This window comes from Rattus norvegicus, chromosome 16 (genome assembly GCF_021556685.1).
Source record: "Rattus norvegicus strain SHRSP/BbbUtx chromosome 16, alternate assembly SHRSP_T2T, whole genome shotgun sequence".
In the NCBI taxonomy this organism is placed as follows: Eukaryota; Metazoa; Chordata; class Mammalia; order Rodentia; family Muridae; genus Rattus; species Rattus norvegicus.
Window position 1 is genome coordinate 26580656 of NC_141549.1, and position 16283 is coordinate 26596938.

General features: G+C 40.9%; 1 protein-coding gene across 2 annotated transcripts in view; it reads right to left on the reverse strand.

The window, feature by feature from the left end:
• Poteml1 (POTE ankyrin domain family member M like 1) overlaps window positions 1-13181 on the reverse strand; it is a 116111-nt gene extending 102930 nt beyond the window's left edge. For both annotated transcript variants that reach the window (XM_087589421.1, XM_087589419.1), the window contains exon 1: window positions 13069-13181. The gene's annotated coding sequence lies outside the window, so the exon portion shown is untranslated. The remainder of the gene's footprint in view (window positions 1-13068) is intronic.
• Window positions 13182-16283: the final 3102 nt, after the last annotated feature.

A 16283-nucleotide genomic window follows, 5' to 3' on the forward strand; every position in this document is an offset into this window, starting at 1 on the left:
GGCCTTCAACTGTCAGTGATTCTCTCAACGCTCTTCCACTGTTCAACAAGAACAGCCCCTCCATGACATTTCAGAACTCAATGGCATTTACAGCCCTGTTTTCAAAAAACCTCCACCATCTGCTCACAAAATTACCTGGAAACAGAAAACGCCACAAAAATCGCATTAGTCCAGCCAGCAGCCACACATCTTTGATATCAATTTCTATTCTAGTTCTATTTTATTTATTACTGTCTATTTGTATAAATCGCCTGCCCAAATCAACTCTATGGAGAAAGGGTCTGTTTGCATTGTGATTCCAAGTTATCGTTTCAGAGGTGTACAGGTAGGAGCTCAAGCATTTACTCACATAACACCCTCAGTCAAGATCACGAGGGATTGAATGACTGCATGGTGGTTCATGACTCTCATCCCAGCTCTCAGAAGACACTGAGACTTCAGTGAGTGTAAAGACAGGTTAAGCTCCTAACTAAATTCAACCTGACCCTGTCTGAACACCAAAGCCAAGCCAGCTAATAAACGACAGCAAAAACTATTAAGAACTGTCATTAATGTTAAAATTATCGATGTCTTAAAAGTGAGAGGAAACACGTAGAATACAATGTATAAAACAGAAGGAAGCTTGAGCAAGCATGAAATTCAGGAACCTATTTTTGTCCTCTGGGGCCTTTTTATTACAAATGGCCTGGAAGACATCTTTTAAAGTATGCACCTGTTTTCTGATTGTTGTACATGACTGATGCTTACCGTTTGCTACAGGGGATTCCAGAAATCTAAACACTGTCTAAGTAAGCCCACATGAAGCCTTTTCTGGTTTATTGGGCCAGAGAGTTAACTCTTGCAGCTCACATTCACTCAGGTCTGATACAAACTCCAGACTCATTTACAGGCCGAGCCTTGAAATTGTATGAACACTCATCCAATCACACGGTAAGGACTTCTGCTGTTCTCCAACCTTAGTTCTGTACTGCTGCAGACAAGAATGTTAGGTCAAACATAGGTGCTTTCTTTATTTGGGATCTTAAATTTCTGAGCTCAACGCATTTTTTTAAGAACCATTACTCAGAATCTACTGACACTGCCAGGAACCAGCTTGCATCTTTAATTTATTAGACTTTTTTTTAGATTGGATAACAGGATTTCTATGATTCCATTGATTCACACAGATATAAATGAGCATCAAATACGTATTTTTCCGGGGCTGGGGATTTAGCTCAGTGGTAGAGCGCTTACCTAGGAAGCGCAAGGCCCTGGGTTCGGTCCCCAGCTCCGAAAAAAAGAACCAAAAAAAATAAATAAATAAATAAATAAGTATTTTTCCAAAAAATGTTTATGTAGTTCACAGAATACTATCCAGATAGTCTTTAGAGATGTTAAGAGTCATATGGTTGGAAGATCAATTGTAGAAATGATCAAACACATTAGAAACTCATCGCAAGGCTAAGGACGGCCAGTAAGTAAGAAAACTTGATGATGTAATGAGGACTTGAATTTGAACAAGACTGCATGTCAGTATATCACAAGTGCCTATAGCTCTACCCCCTGTCACCCAATATTCTTTCCAAGCATCCATCTTCACACACGGATGCCTCCCCATAGTCACATAGAGACAGCAAGAGGAAAGGGGAAGAGAGAAAAACACACATTAAAAGCAATGCAGAGTATGTAGCAGAGAATAGCCTTGTTGGGGCACCAGGAGAAGGGGAAGCCCTTGGTCCTGCCAAGGTTAGACCCCCAGTGCAAGGGAATATGGGGGGAGGACAATAAGGAGGATGTATAGGGGGAGTGGGAAGGGAGGGAATGGGGGCTTATGGACAGGAAACCGGGAAGGGGAATAACGTTTGAAATGTAAGTAAAGAAATATATCTAATAAAAAATATAAAAAGAAAAAGAAGAAAAAGCAATGCAGAGAATAAATTCATCTAAAGAATGGACTCTGAAATCCTGAAATCCTGAAAATCTCTGAAACTGTGGCCAAAATCAACTCACCTTTACTTATTTAGATTGCCTTTTTTTTTTACAGAGATAATAAGGTTGTAAAGGTTCGTAAAAAGACTAGATGAGTATCAAAAAATCAGCATGTTTTATTTAACTGTAACTCAAGTTCCCGCCTACTACTATATGCAAATGAAATACATCACACTAAATCCTAGCAAACACCACAAAGCAATGGCCAAATTAACTCACATTCATGAACATGTCCAGAGTATAATAGAAAAGTTTTCGAAATTTGACATAAGTCTTTAAACTGAGCTATCATTAAATCAAAGAATGAAAGCATAACATGAGACTTAGTAACTGTTGTTTTGGTAAACAGGGCCAATTCTTGGGACAATTTAAGGTATTAATCTCAAACTGTAAAACATAAATTTGTTTACTTAATATTTTGTCTATTTTCTGTGGCTTGTTAATTTCTTCCGTTTAAAAAGATACAGCTTGGGGTTGGAGAGATGTCTCAGCAGTTAAGAGTAACTGCTCTTCCAGAGGTTCTGAGTTCAATTCCCAGCAACCACACATTGGCTCACAACCATCCTTAATGGGATGTGATGCCCTCTTGTGGTGTGTCTGAAGACAATGGTGTACTCACATACATAAAATAAATAAATAAATAAAAAAATCTGAGCGTTTGTATGCCATGATGTGCATGTGGAAATCAGAGAACAGCTCACATGTGTCTGTCTTCACCTTCCTCCACCCAAGTTCTAGAAATCAAACGCAAGTACTCGAACTCAGTAGCAAGTATCTTGAGTTGTTAAATGACTTTGCTGCCCTGGCTTGGGTTTAAAATATATTTCCTTGAGTGCTGGAGAGGTGGCTCAGCAGCTAAGAGCACTGATTGCTCCTGCAGAGTCCTGAGTTCAATTCCCAGCAACCACATGGTTATGATGGCTCATAACCACCACAGGCACACATTGTGTTTCTGAAACTCTGTTTACAAGAGTGTCAACCACAAGTGTTCATGTTTAATCTTCAAAACAAAGTAACACACATAAAAATGAGTATAACCATGATTTGTCTTTAAATGGGATCTTTAAGGATACTGTTTGTGACTTTAAAAGGAGATATACTTTTTACTGACGGAATATTACTACAAATGATCTTTGGACATCAATGGAAAAGCTAAACGTGAGAAAACGGCCTATCCTATACAATACTCAGAACCTAAGTAAAGAGAACATTCCACACACGTATCCAGTCTCTCTGTATATCTGCCTTTGTCTACATGCCTGTAATCACGTCAGACACAAAAACTGCAGGGGAATTTGTTTTTTAAAACAGTAGCCTCGGGAAGTCCCACACCCGAGGATCCCGGCCCGCAGCAGCTCTCTGCTCCCAGACCCGGTGAGAGAGAGACCCAACCGCCTGGTCAGGTGGGCACTCCTGAGGCTGCAGAGCGGAAGAGACCACCAACACTGCTCACCCCTGCCCACATCCCTGGCCCAAGAGGAAACTGTATAAGGCCTCTGGGATCCCGTGGGGGAGGGCCCAGGAGCGGCAGGACCCCTGCCAGAGACACCGCCGGAACCTGAAGGAAACAGACCGGATAAACAGTTCTCTGCACCCAAATCCCGTGGGAGGGAGAGCTAAACCTTCAGAGAGGCAGACAAGCCTGGGAAACCAGAAGAGACTGCTCCCTGCACACACATCTCGGACGCCAGAGGAAAAAGCCAAAGACCATCTGGAACCCTGGTGCACTGAAGCTCCCGGAAGGGGCGGCACAGGTCTTCCTGGATGCTGCCGCTGCAGAGAGCCCCTGGGCAGCACCCCACGAGCGAACGTGAGCCTCAGGACCACAGGTAAGACCAAATTTTCTGCTGCAAGAAAGCTGCCTGGTGAACTCAAGACACAGGCCCACAGGAACAGCTGAAGACCTGTAGAGAGGAAAAACTACACGCCCGAAAGCAGAACACTCTGTCCCCATAACAGGCTGAAAGAGAGGAAAACAGGTCTACAGCACTCCTGACACACAGGCTTATAGGACAGTCTAGCCACTGTCAGAAATAGCAGAACAAAGTAACACTAGAGATAATCTGATGGCGAGAGGCAAGCGCAGGAACCCAAGCAACAGAAACCAAGACTACATGCCATCATCGGAGCACAATTCTCCCACCAAAACAAACATGGAATATCCAAACACACCAGAAAAGCAAGATCTAGTTTCAAAATCATATTTGATCATGATGCTGGAGGACTTCAAGAAAGACATGAACACACTTAGGGAAACACAGGAAAACATTAATAAACAAGTAGAAGCCTACAGAGAGGAATCGCAAAAATCCCTGAAAGAATTCCAGGAAAACACAATCAAACAGTTGAAGGAATTAAAAATGGAAATAGAAGCAATCAAGAAAGAACACATGGAAACAACCCTGGATATAGAAAACCAAAAGAAGAGACAAGGAGCTGTAGATACAAGCTTCACCAACAGAATACAAGAGATGGAAGAGAGAATCTCAGGAGCAGAAGATTCCATAGAAATCATTGACTCAACTGTCAAAGATAATGTAAAGCAGAAAAAGCTACTGGTCTAAAACATACAGGAAATCCAGGACTCAATGAGAAGATCAAACCTAAGGATAATAGGTATAGAAGAGAGTGAAGACTCCCAGCTCAAAGGACCAGTAAATATCTTCAACAAAATCATAGAAGAAAACTTCCCTAACCTAAAAAAAGAGATACCCATAGACATACAAGAAGCCTACAGAACTCCAAATAGATTGGACCAGAAAAGAAGCACCTCCCGTCACATAATTGTCAAAACACCAAACGCACAAAATAAAGAAAGAATATTAAAAGCAGTAAGGGAAAAAGGTCAAGTAACATATAAAGGGAGACCTATCAGAATCACACCAGACTTCTCGCCAGAAACTATGAAGGCCAGAAGATCCTGGACTGATGTTATACAGACCCTAAGAGAACACAAATGCCAGCCCAGGTTACTGTATCCAGCAAAACTCTCAATTAACATTGATGGAGAAACCAAGATATTCCATGACAAAACCAAATTTACACAATATCTTTCTACAAATCCAGCACTACAAAGGATAATAAATGGTAAAGCCCAACATAAGGAGGCAAGCTATACCCTAGAAGAAGCAAGAAACTAATCGTCTTGGCAACAAAACAAAGAGAATGAAAGCACACAAACATAACCTCACATCCAAATATGAATATAACGGGAAGCAATAATCACTATTCCTTAATATCTCTCAATATCAATGGCCTCAACTCCCCAATAAAAAGACATAGATTAACAAACTGGATACGCAACGAGGACCCTGCATTCTGCTGCCTACAGGAAACACACCTCAGAGACAAAGACAGACACTACCTCAGAGTGAAAGGCTGGAAAACAACTTTCCAAGCAAATGGTGAGAAGAAGCAAGCTGGAGTAGCCATTCTAATATCAAATAAAATCAATTTTCAATTAAAAGTCATCAAAAAAGATAAGGAAGTACACTTCATATTCATCAAAGGAAAAATCAACCAAGATGAACTCTCAATCCTAAATATCTATGCCCCAAATACAAGGGCACCTACATACGTAAAAGAAACGTTACTAAAGCTCAAAACACACATTGCACCTCACACAATAATAGTGGGAGATTTCAACACCCCACTCTCATCAATGGACAGATCATGGAAACAGAAATTAAACAGTGATGTCGACAGACTAAGAGAAGTCATGAGCCAAATGGACTTAACGGATATTTATAGAACATTCTATCCTAAAGCAAAAGGATATACCTTCTTCTCAGCTCCTCATGGTACTTTCTCCAAAATTGACCATATAATTGGTCAAAAAACGGGCCTCAACAGGTACAGAAAGATAGAAATAATCGCATGCGTGCTATCGGACCACCACGGCCTAAAACTGGTCTTCAATAACAATAAGGGAAGAATGCCCACATATACGTGGAAATTGAACAATGCTCTACTCAATGATAACCTGGTCAAGGAAGAAATAAAGAAAGAAATTAAAAACTTTTTAGAATTTAATGAAAATGAAGGTACAACATACCCAAACTTATGGGACACAATGAAAGCTGTGCTAAGAGGAAAACTCATAGCGCTGAGTGCCTGCAGAAAGAAACAGGAAAGAGCATATGTCAGCAGCTTGACAGCACACCTAAAAGCTCTAGAAGAAAAAGAAGCAAATACACCCAGGAGGAGTAGAAGGCAGGAAATAATCAAACTCAGAGCTGAAATCAACCAAGTAGAAACAAAAAGGACCATAGAAAGAATCAACAGAACCAAAAGTTGGTTCTTTGAGAAAATCAACAAGATAGATAAACCCTTAGCCAGACTAACGAGAGGACACGGAGAGTGCGTCCAAATTAACAAAATCAGAAATGAAAAGGGAGACATAACTACAGATTCAGAGGAAATTCAAAAAATCATCAGATCTTACTATAAAAACCTATATTCAACAAAACTTGAAAATCTTCAGGAAATGGACAATTTCCTAGACAGATACCAGGTATCAAAGTTAAATCAGGAACAGATAAACCAGTTAAACAACCCCATAACTCCTAAGGAAATAGAAGCAGTCATTAAAGGTCTCCCAACCAAAAAGAGCCCAGGTCCAGACGGGTTTAGTGCAGAATTCTATCAAACCTTCATAGAAGACCTCATACCAATATTATCCAAACTATTCCACAAAATTGAAACAGATGGAGCACTACCGAATTCCTTCTACGAAGCCACAATTACTCTTATACCTAAACCACACAAAGACACAACAAAGAAAGAGAACTTCAGACCAATTTCCCTTATGAATATCGACGCAAAAATACTCAATAAAATTCTGGCAAACCGAATCCAAGAGCATATCAAAACAATCATCCACCATGATCAAGTAGGCTTCATCCCAGGCATGCAGGAATGGTTTAATATACGGAAAACCATCAACGTGATCCATTATATAAACAAACTGAAAGAACAAAACCACATGATCATTTCATTAGATGCTGAGAAAGCATTTGACAAAATTCAACACCCCTTCATGATAAAAGTCCTAGAAAGAATAGGAATTCAAGGCCCATACCTAAACATAGTAAAAGCCATATACAGCAAACCTGTACCTAACATTAAACTAAATGGAGAGAAACTTGAAGCAATCCCACTAAAATCAGGGACTAGACAAGGCTGCCCACTCTCTCCCTACTTATTCAATATAGTTCTTGAAGTTCTAGCCAGAGCAATCTGACAACAAAAGGAGATCAAGTGGATACAGGTTGGAAAAGAAGAAGTCAAAATATCACTATTTGCATACGATATGATAGTATATTTAAGTGATCCCAAAAGTTCCACCAGAGAACTACTAAAACTGATAAACAACTTCAGCAAAGTGGCTGGGTATAAAATTAACTCAAATAAATCAGTAGCCTTCCTCTACACAAAAGAGAAAGGAGCCGAGAAAGAATTAGGGAAATGACATCCTTTATAATAATCCCAAATAATATAAAATACCTCGATGTGACTTTAACCAAGCAAGTGAAAGATCTGTACAATAAGAACTTCAAGACTCTGAAGAAAGAAATTGAAGAAGTCCTCAGAAGATGGAAAGATCTCCCGTGCTCATGGATTGGCAGGATTAATATAGTAAAAATGGCCATTTTACCAAAAGCGATCTACAGATTCAATGCAATCCCCATCAAAATACCAATCCAATTCTTCAAAGAGTTAGACAGAACAATTTGCAAATTCATCTGGAATAACAAAAAACCCAGGATAGCTAAAACTATCCTCAACAATAAAAGGACTTCTGGGGGAATCACTATCCCTGAACTCAAGCAGTATTACAGAGCAATAGTGATTAAAAACTGCATGGTATTGGTACAGAGACAGACAGATAGACCAATGGAACAGAACTGAAGACCCAGAAATGAATCCACACACCTATGGTCACTTGATTTTTGACAAAGGAGCCAAACCATCCAATGGAAAAAAGATAGCATGCTCAGCAAATGGTGCTGGTTCAACTGGAGGTCAACATGTAGAAGAATGCATATTGATCCATGCTTATCACCCTGTACAAAGCTTAAGTCCAAGTGGATTAAGGACCTCCACATCAAACCAGATACACTCAAACTAATAGAAGAAAAAGTGGGGAAGCATCTCAAACACATGGGCACTGGAAAAATTTCCTGAACAAAACACCAATGGCTTATGCTCTAAGATCAAGAATCAACAAATGGGATCTCATAAAACTGTAAAGCTTCTGTAAGGCAAAGGACATTGTGGTTAGGACAAAATGGCAACCAACAGATTGGGAAAAGATCTTTACCAATCCTACAACAGATAGAGGGCTCATATCCAAAATAGACAAAGAACTCAAGAAGTTAGACCGCAGGGAGACAAATAACCCTATTAAAAAATGGGGTTCAGAGCTAAACAAAGAATTCACAGCTGAGGAATGCCGAATGGCTGAGAGACACCTAAAGAAATGTTCAACATCTTTAGTCAAAAGAGAAATGCAAATCAAAACAACTCTGAGATTTCACCTCACACCAGTGAAAATGGCTAAGATCAAAAACTCAGGTGACAGCAAGCTGGTGAGGATGTGGAGAAAGAGGAACACTCCTCCATTGTTGGTGGGATTGCAGACTGGTACAACCATTCTGGAAATCAGTCTGGAGGTTCCTCAGAAAATTGGACATTGAACTACCTGAGGACCCAGCTATACCTCACTTGGGCATATACCCAAAAGATGCCCCAACATATAAAAAAGACACATGCTCCACTATGTTCATAGCAGCCTTATTTATAATAGCCAGAAGCTGGAAAGAACCCAGATGCCCTTCAACAGAGAAATGGATACAGAAAATGTACATCTGCACAATGGAATATTACTCAGCTATCAAAAACAATGACTTTATGAAATTCATAGGCAAATGGATGGAACTGGAAAATATCATCCTGAGTGAGGTAACCCAATCACAGAAAAACACACATGGTATGCACTCATTGATAAGTGGATATTAGCCCGAATGCTTGAATTGCCCTAGATGCACAGAACACATGAAACTCAAGAGGGATAATCAAAATGGGAATGCTTCACTCCTTCTTTAAAAGGGGAACAAGAATACCCTTGGCAGGGAATAGGGAGGCAAAGTTTAAAACAGAGGCAGAAGGAACACCCATTCAGAGCCTGCCCCACATTTGGCCCATACATATACAGCCACCCAATTAGACAAGATGGATGAAGCAAAGAAGTGCAGGCCGACAGGAGCCGGATGTAGATCTCTCCTGAGAGACACAGCCAGAATACAGCAAATACATAGGCGAATGCCAGCAGCAAACCACTGAACTGAGAACAGGACCCCCGTTGAAGGAATCAGAGAAAGGACTGGAAGAGCTTGAAGGGGCTCGAGACCCCATATGAACAACAATGCTAAGCAACCAGAGCTTCCAGGGGCTAAGCCACTTCCCAAAGACTATACATGGACTGACCCTGGGCTCCAACCTCATAGGTAGCAATGAATAGCCTAGTAAGAGCATCAGTGGAAGGGGAAGCCCTTGGTCCTGCCAAGACTGAACTCCCAGTGAACGTGATTGTTGGGGGGAGGGTGGTAATGGGGGGAGGATGGGGAGAGGAACACCCATATAGAAGGGGACGGGGAGGGGTTAGGGGGATGTTGGCCGGGAAACCGGGAAAGGGAATAACAATCAAAATGTAAATAAGAAATACTCAAGTTAATAAAGATTAAAAAAAAAGTCAACTTCCAACATAAAAAAAAAAAAAAAGACTGTTCACAGGGCAGAATATATTAGCTGGTTTCCACACACCGAACTAGTCCTGCATTCTCAAGTTCCTCTTTGCTCTATAGTGGAGCTGTGAGCTGCTGGTCATTCCGTGGCTGTGGGTAAAGAACGTTGGTCTGCAATTTTCTTGCGTTTCTTGATCCAGTTCCCAGGTAAAACTGGTATTATAAAATGAAAAAAAAAAACCAAAAACAAAAGCAAAAACAAAAAACAAAAAACAAAAAAAACAAAAAACAAAATACATCACCCACCATAATCCAGTAAGCTTCACTACACAAATGCAGAAATAAGAGAACATATGAAAATCCACCAATGTAATGCAACATAGAAACAAAAGGAATAAAAAATACCATATGTGATTATTTCATTAGATGCTAAAAAGAAAATTGAAAAAAAAAATCCTCCACCCTTTCATAATAAAAGTCTTGGAGAGATCACAGATACAGGGCACATACCTAAACCCAATAAAAGCAATATCCAGAAAGCAAATAGCTAATATCAAACTAAATGTAGAGAAGCTTAAAGCAATCACATTAAAATCTGGCACAAGGGCTGGAGAGATGGCTCAGTGGTTAAGAGCACCCGACTGCTCTTCCAGAGGTCCTGAGTTCAATTCCCAGCAACCACATGGTGGCTCATAACCATCTGTAAAGAGATCCGATGCCCTCTTCTGGTGTGTCTGAAGACAGCTATAGTGTACTCCTGTATATAATAAATGAATAAATAAATCTTAAAAAAAAAAATCTGGCACAAGACAAAGCTGCCCACTGTCTCCATATCTATTCAATGTAGTACTTGAAATGTGGCCAGAGCAATAAGAACACTAAAAGAGATCAAAGGGATACAAATTGGAAGAGAAGAAGTCAAAACAGCATTATTGCAGACGATATGGTAGTATACATAAGGGGCCCCAAAATTTTACTAAGGAACTCCTACAGGTAATAAATACCATCAGCAAAGTGGTTGGATACAAAATTAACTAAAAAAAAATCAGTAGCCTTCTTTATACAAATGATTAACAGGCTAAAGAAGAAATTAGGGAAACAACACATTTCACAATAGCCACAAATTACATAAAATAACTTGGCATAATTCTAACCAAGCAAGTCTTCAGGACAAGAACGTCAAGTCTTTGAAGAAAGAAACTAAAGAACATATCAGAAGATGGGGAAAATTTCCCATACTCTTGGACTGGTAGGATTAACATAGCAAAAATGGGCATCACACCAAAAACGATGTACTTCCCATCAATGTAATTCCCATCAAAACTGCAAGATGGCTCTTTACAGACCTTGAAAAAAATCAATGCTGAATTTCAAACGGAAAAACCAAACACCCAGGACAGCTAAGACAATCCTTTAGCATGAAAGAACTTCTGGAGGTATCATCATCCCTGATCTCAAGCAGTATTACAGAACAATAGTAGTAAAATCCACATGGTATTGTCATTTAAACACACACACACACACACACACACACACGTCAATCAATGGAATCAAATCAAAAACCCAGAAGTAAAGTCATATCGACAATTAATTTTATACCAAGAATCACAAACTGTACAATGGAACAAAGAAAGTGTCTTCAAAAAATGGTGCTGGTCTAACTGAATGTCTGAATACAGAAAACTGCAAGTAGACTGATAAACAGTACCCTGCACAAATTCAAGCAGCTCAAAAACCTCAACATGAAACAGGATATCCTAAATCTAACAGAAGAGAAAGTGAGGGAATAGCTTAGAATGCACTGTCACAGGAGACAAGGTCCTAAACAGAGCCTCAACAGCTCAGTTGCTCGGATCAGCAATTAATAAATGGGACCTTATAAAACTGAAAACCTTCTGTAAGGCAAAGGACATTGTCAAAAGGATGCAGAAATTAAGACACAAACAAACCAAACAACCAAATTTAAAAATGGGTTACAGAGCTAAAAAAGAGAGAGAGAGAGAATTCTCAACAGAGAAATCATAAATGGCTGAGAGACAATTAAAGAAATCTTCAACATCCTTAGTCAGCAGGGAAATGAAAATCAAAACCACTCTGGGATTCCATCTCATACCCATCAAAATGGCTTAGATGAAAATCCCAAGGGACAGGGCATGCTGTCAAGGATGTGGAGTAATGAGAACACTCTTCCATTGTTGGTGGAAGTGCAAACTTGTACAATCACTTTGGAAATCAATTTGCCACTGTCTTGGTTAGTGTTTCATTGCCGTGAAGAGACAACACTCATATAGGAAACATTGATAAATTTCCTATATAAGGAAAGACTTAGATAGGAAACATTTCATTGGGGCTGGCTTACAATTTAAGAGGTTCAGTCCACTACCATCATATCGGGGAAGCATGGTAGCAAGCAGGCAGACATGGTGCTAGAGTCAGAGCTCCAAGTTCTACATCTGGATCCAAAGGCAGACAGAAAAAACCTCTTCCACAGCCAGCTTGAAGGAAAGCCTCTTCTGCACTGGGCGTACCTTGAGCACTAGGAGCTCTCAAAGCCCATACACAGAGAGAAACTTTGTCCAAGGACACACATATTCCAATAAAGTCTCACCAACTAATAGTCCCATTTCCCGTGGGCTAGGCATATTCAAGCCTCCATGGGAGGTCATGTTGGTTAGGACCCTACCTGCTCCTTTGAGCAGCTTCTTAGACGCCTGTCCTTTAATATGGGCATTGGACTAGTGGCTGTTTAAAATCAGGGTTGTCTCCTTCGTTACACTTAGAGCCAAATGTCTACGCAATCCTGGTGAACAAGCATGGGGATCTAGCACTTAATCTCTCACAGGTCTCATGAGCAGGTGTTTCAGAGGCAGCTCCACCCTTAGTGGTTACCATCTAAGCACTGGTAAATCCTTGCCATTTTCAATTGTGCTTCTACATCTCAGCATAATAATGGCGTGCTACCCAACGCATAAGATTCCATTTACAACATCCACAAAATTAACTCCAAGTGGATCTTATTCCTAAATGTTAAATACTTAGAAAAGAAATTCTAGAGATGCTAGAGAAACTAAAATGGTATCCTGCCGCCCACTGGTGGACAAAAAGCATGGTGACGTTGACTACAAAGATGTTTCTACACACTGCTCGTGTTCCCAAAGCTCTGTATAGATTTAGCCCACAAAGTGAACTTATTCAGAGGCCACCACTCAGGTACCGAGAATTACAGGGACCGCAAAAGACTGCATACAAAGCTACATCTGGTCACTAGTTCCTATCCAGTCCCAAGGATCGCCTATCAAAAGGGATCCCGAGGTTCAGCAGCCCACTCCTCCCCACGCTGCGGCGCCTCGCTCACCATACTGTGGCTTCCAAGCTCGCACGCACCCTTCACAGCTCCTGGAACGTGCAAAGAACCACTGGCACTTACTTCCCCAGCTTCAGGACGGAGCCTGGGGCCTGGAGCCTGGCGCCAGGAAGAGCCCTCCTCTCTTATAACTGATGCTCCGACTACAGGTTCTAATTGGCTAATGAGGCCTGAGTGACAAGAGTACCTCCTTTGTAGTTGAAGTTTAAGGAAGAGCACAAAACAGTATTTCCTGATGCTGAGAAAGATCTTTCCCAGATCTGCAGGTTTTTCCATCTCAGTAGCCCTTGCCCTTGACCTCCAATAGCTTCACGTCTGTTTTCCTGTGCTTGGTAGAGAGGTCTCCTTCCTCCTCGACACAAGATAGCTGCTTTACACTGCACATGTGGAGTAGAGTGTTTCTTCTACCCCACAGGTAGAAGGGTGCCCACGACATTAAAACAATTAAGGAGAGATTTAGAAAACAAACATTTGTTCTGTGAGTTCACCGTGAGGTCAGGTGAACTGCAGCTACGTTTTACCTGGTTGGCAAGGGTACATCGGACAATCCTGAGAGAAAAGCTGGAGCCAGACCACAAGCGATGGAATTGTGTTTCTCCCACAAGAAGGCTGGGTGGTGAATACATTCCTATAGGAGTTTTCTTCCTAAAATTCGGGTCTATCTCTTGACAAATTAACACTAATGATAAGTGTAGTCTCCACAGTAACTTGAATAATTACAAAGAAATAGTTCTAGGAGGAATGCTGCTTACGAACACTATTCTTAGCCAGCCTTTTCCTGGTTAAGGTGAGAAAACACAACTGTATTAGTCAAGATTCCGATAAAATGAGTCGCTCTCCCTCTAGGCATGTAGAAAGGGGATTTATTAGAATGGCTCACAGGCTGTGGTCCCGCAAGTCCAACAAAGGCTGTCTACCAATTAAAAGTAGAAGAATCCAAGAAAAAAAAAGTAGAAGAATCCAATGGTTCAGTTCATGAGGCTAAGCTGGGCTTCACTGTATACCACATTTTCAAAGAAGTGGACTCTTATGCTAGTAAAGGAATGAACTTGCTAGCCAGAAAAGGGCAGAGGTAGGGGGAGGGGAGGAGGAGCTCCTTTGCCACCAGAAGGGGTGGTCCAGATTAAAGGCGGATCTTATCACCTCAAAAGATCCAGAAGGGTCTTCTCACTTGTTAAGTTTTAATTACGAAAGATTTCTCACAGGTATATGCAACTCTTTGGGTTTTAGTTAATTTGTAGTCAGTTTGTCTACCAAGAATAGCCATCATAACAGCCAACACAAAAGAGTTATTTCTTACCAGCAGCTAGGACAGGAATGATTTTACAAAAAAAAAAAAAAAAAGGAAGCATAGGGATTATTTTCCTAGGGAGTTTGGAGGATAATTCATGGAGAGTTCTACCTGATTTAGTGGTATTCCTAGCTCAGTGTTAGGCAGAAACATATACAATCTATTTAAGAAGACAGAAGGAGTCCCCAGCTCCGAAAAAAAAAAAAAAAAGACAGAAGGAAATGTCGCTGGCATGTTCAACCTCAAGGTCATAACTGAAACTCAAATGCTAACTGAACCCAGGGATAAAACTACTACCACAATTTTGTGACAAACTTGAAGCACCTAAGAGCTAGCCGTCAACTGACTCCTAATTCTTGCTAAAGAAGTCAGTCCTGGATCCATTTCTAGTGCCTCTTTTAAGTAGTAAAATCACAAGCTAAGTCTTCAAAGAGATCAGCCCTGAGTCCATGCTTAGTGCAGTAAAATCACAAGCTTTTGCCAAACAGGTTTACAGAAAACAGACAATGGGGCAATAAGAAAATACAGACAAAATGAACGAATGAACGGAATGTGGTCAGTTTGCGGTTAAGGAGGGTCAGGGGAGTTCAGAGTGTTCTCAAAAATATGTGAAGGCCATGGGTCAGACAGGTCAGGCTCTAGGAAATAGACTTAAGTACAGCAAATCAGCTCTTACAGTAAATGGAAACCTGTTTTTAAAAATATAGCATAATGGCTGCTGCTTTCAAAATGGAGTCAGGCAGGTTCCTCACAAGTAAATAATGCTGTGAGCATTGCTTGCTTAGGAGCCAATACTTCCTGTTAATCGTGACGTATGTTCTAAAAGATAGGTGCACCAATGCGACAATTCCCACGGATACACAAATACAGCAAACATCAAGGAAAAGTCACCAATTAGCACAGTAGACACTGTACTTAGCTGAACAGCTATGCCGAGCCTATTTTATGCTCAGAAGAAAGCAGCTTCTGCCTCTGAGCAAGCTGGCTCAGAGGAAGGCCACAGCTTCCATGTAGGACCAGAAAGGGGTTGCTTTAACTAACCCTGGCTGCTGTCTGTCTCGGGACTGTGACATCATCACCAAAAGGAACGGTATTTTTCTTCTTAAATGGATGGAAAGTGATTTTGTAAATCAACTGCTATCAGCAGCATTGAAATCGCATGTCAAGGCACTGGAGAGATGGATCAACAACTTAGGGAAGTGGCTGCTCTTCTAGAGGATCCAGGTTTATTCCCATGTATACACTGTATTTTCTACCCTTCATTTTTATTTTAGTTACATGGCTGTTTGCCTGCTTGAGTCTGTACGCAGTACCGGGAGTGTCCAGAAGAGGGAAGTAGATACCAACAACTGGAGTCACAGCTCATCCTTAGCAACCATCTGTGTTGTGGAAAAGGAGCCTGGGTCCTCCAGACAACACACCAAGTGTTTTATTTGCTGAGCCATCTTGCTAGCCTCTCTCTTTTAAATTTAAAGTTTACTCTTATACTTCTCCACTGAGATTTATTGCATCTTTATTGCACTCCTCCTTGTCCTCCCTCCTCTCCTTCCCAAATTCTTCCTTGTTATGTATGAGTAAGTTCTTACTATATGACTATACCCAGCTGAGTCTTTTGTTGTTGTTGATTGTACGTATACAGTTTCAGGAGTGATCATATTGCATTAAATGGCCAATTATGGAGTGTATTCCTGCCTCCAGCTGGTTCTGTTGCAGATGAATTGAACTCTTTAATGTGCAGTGGGAGTATCACCCTTCTAATGACCTAGGCAGCCTTGGACAGGAAATATTATAAAGAATGGAAACCTTGGGAGCCTCATTCGCCCCTCCCCCCAGGTTTCATCCCAGGACATATAGCAGCTCACATTTATCTCTAAGTCCAGTTTCAGGAGTTCTAGTACCATCAGTTTGCCTTCCA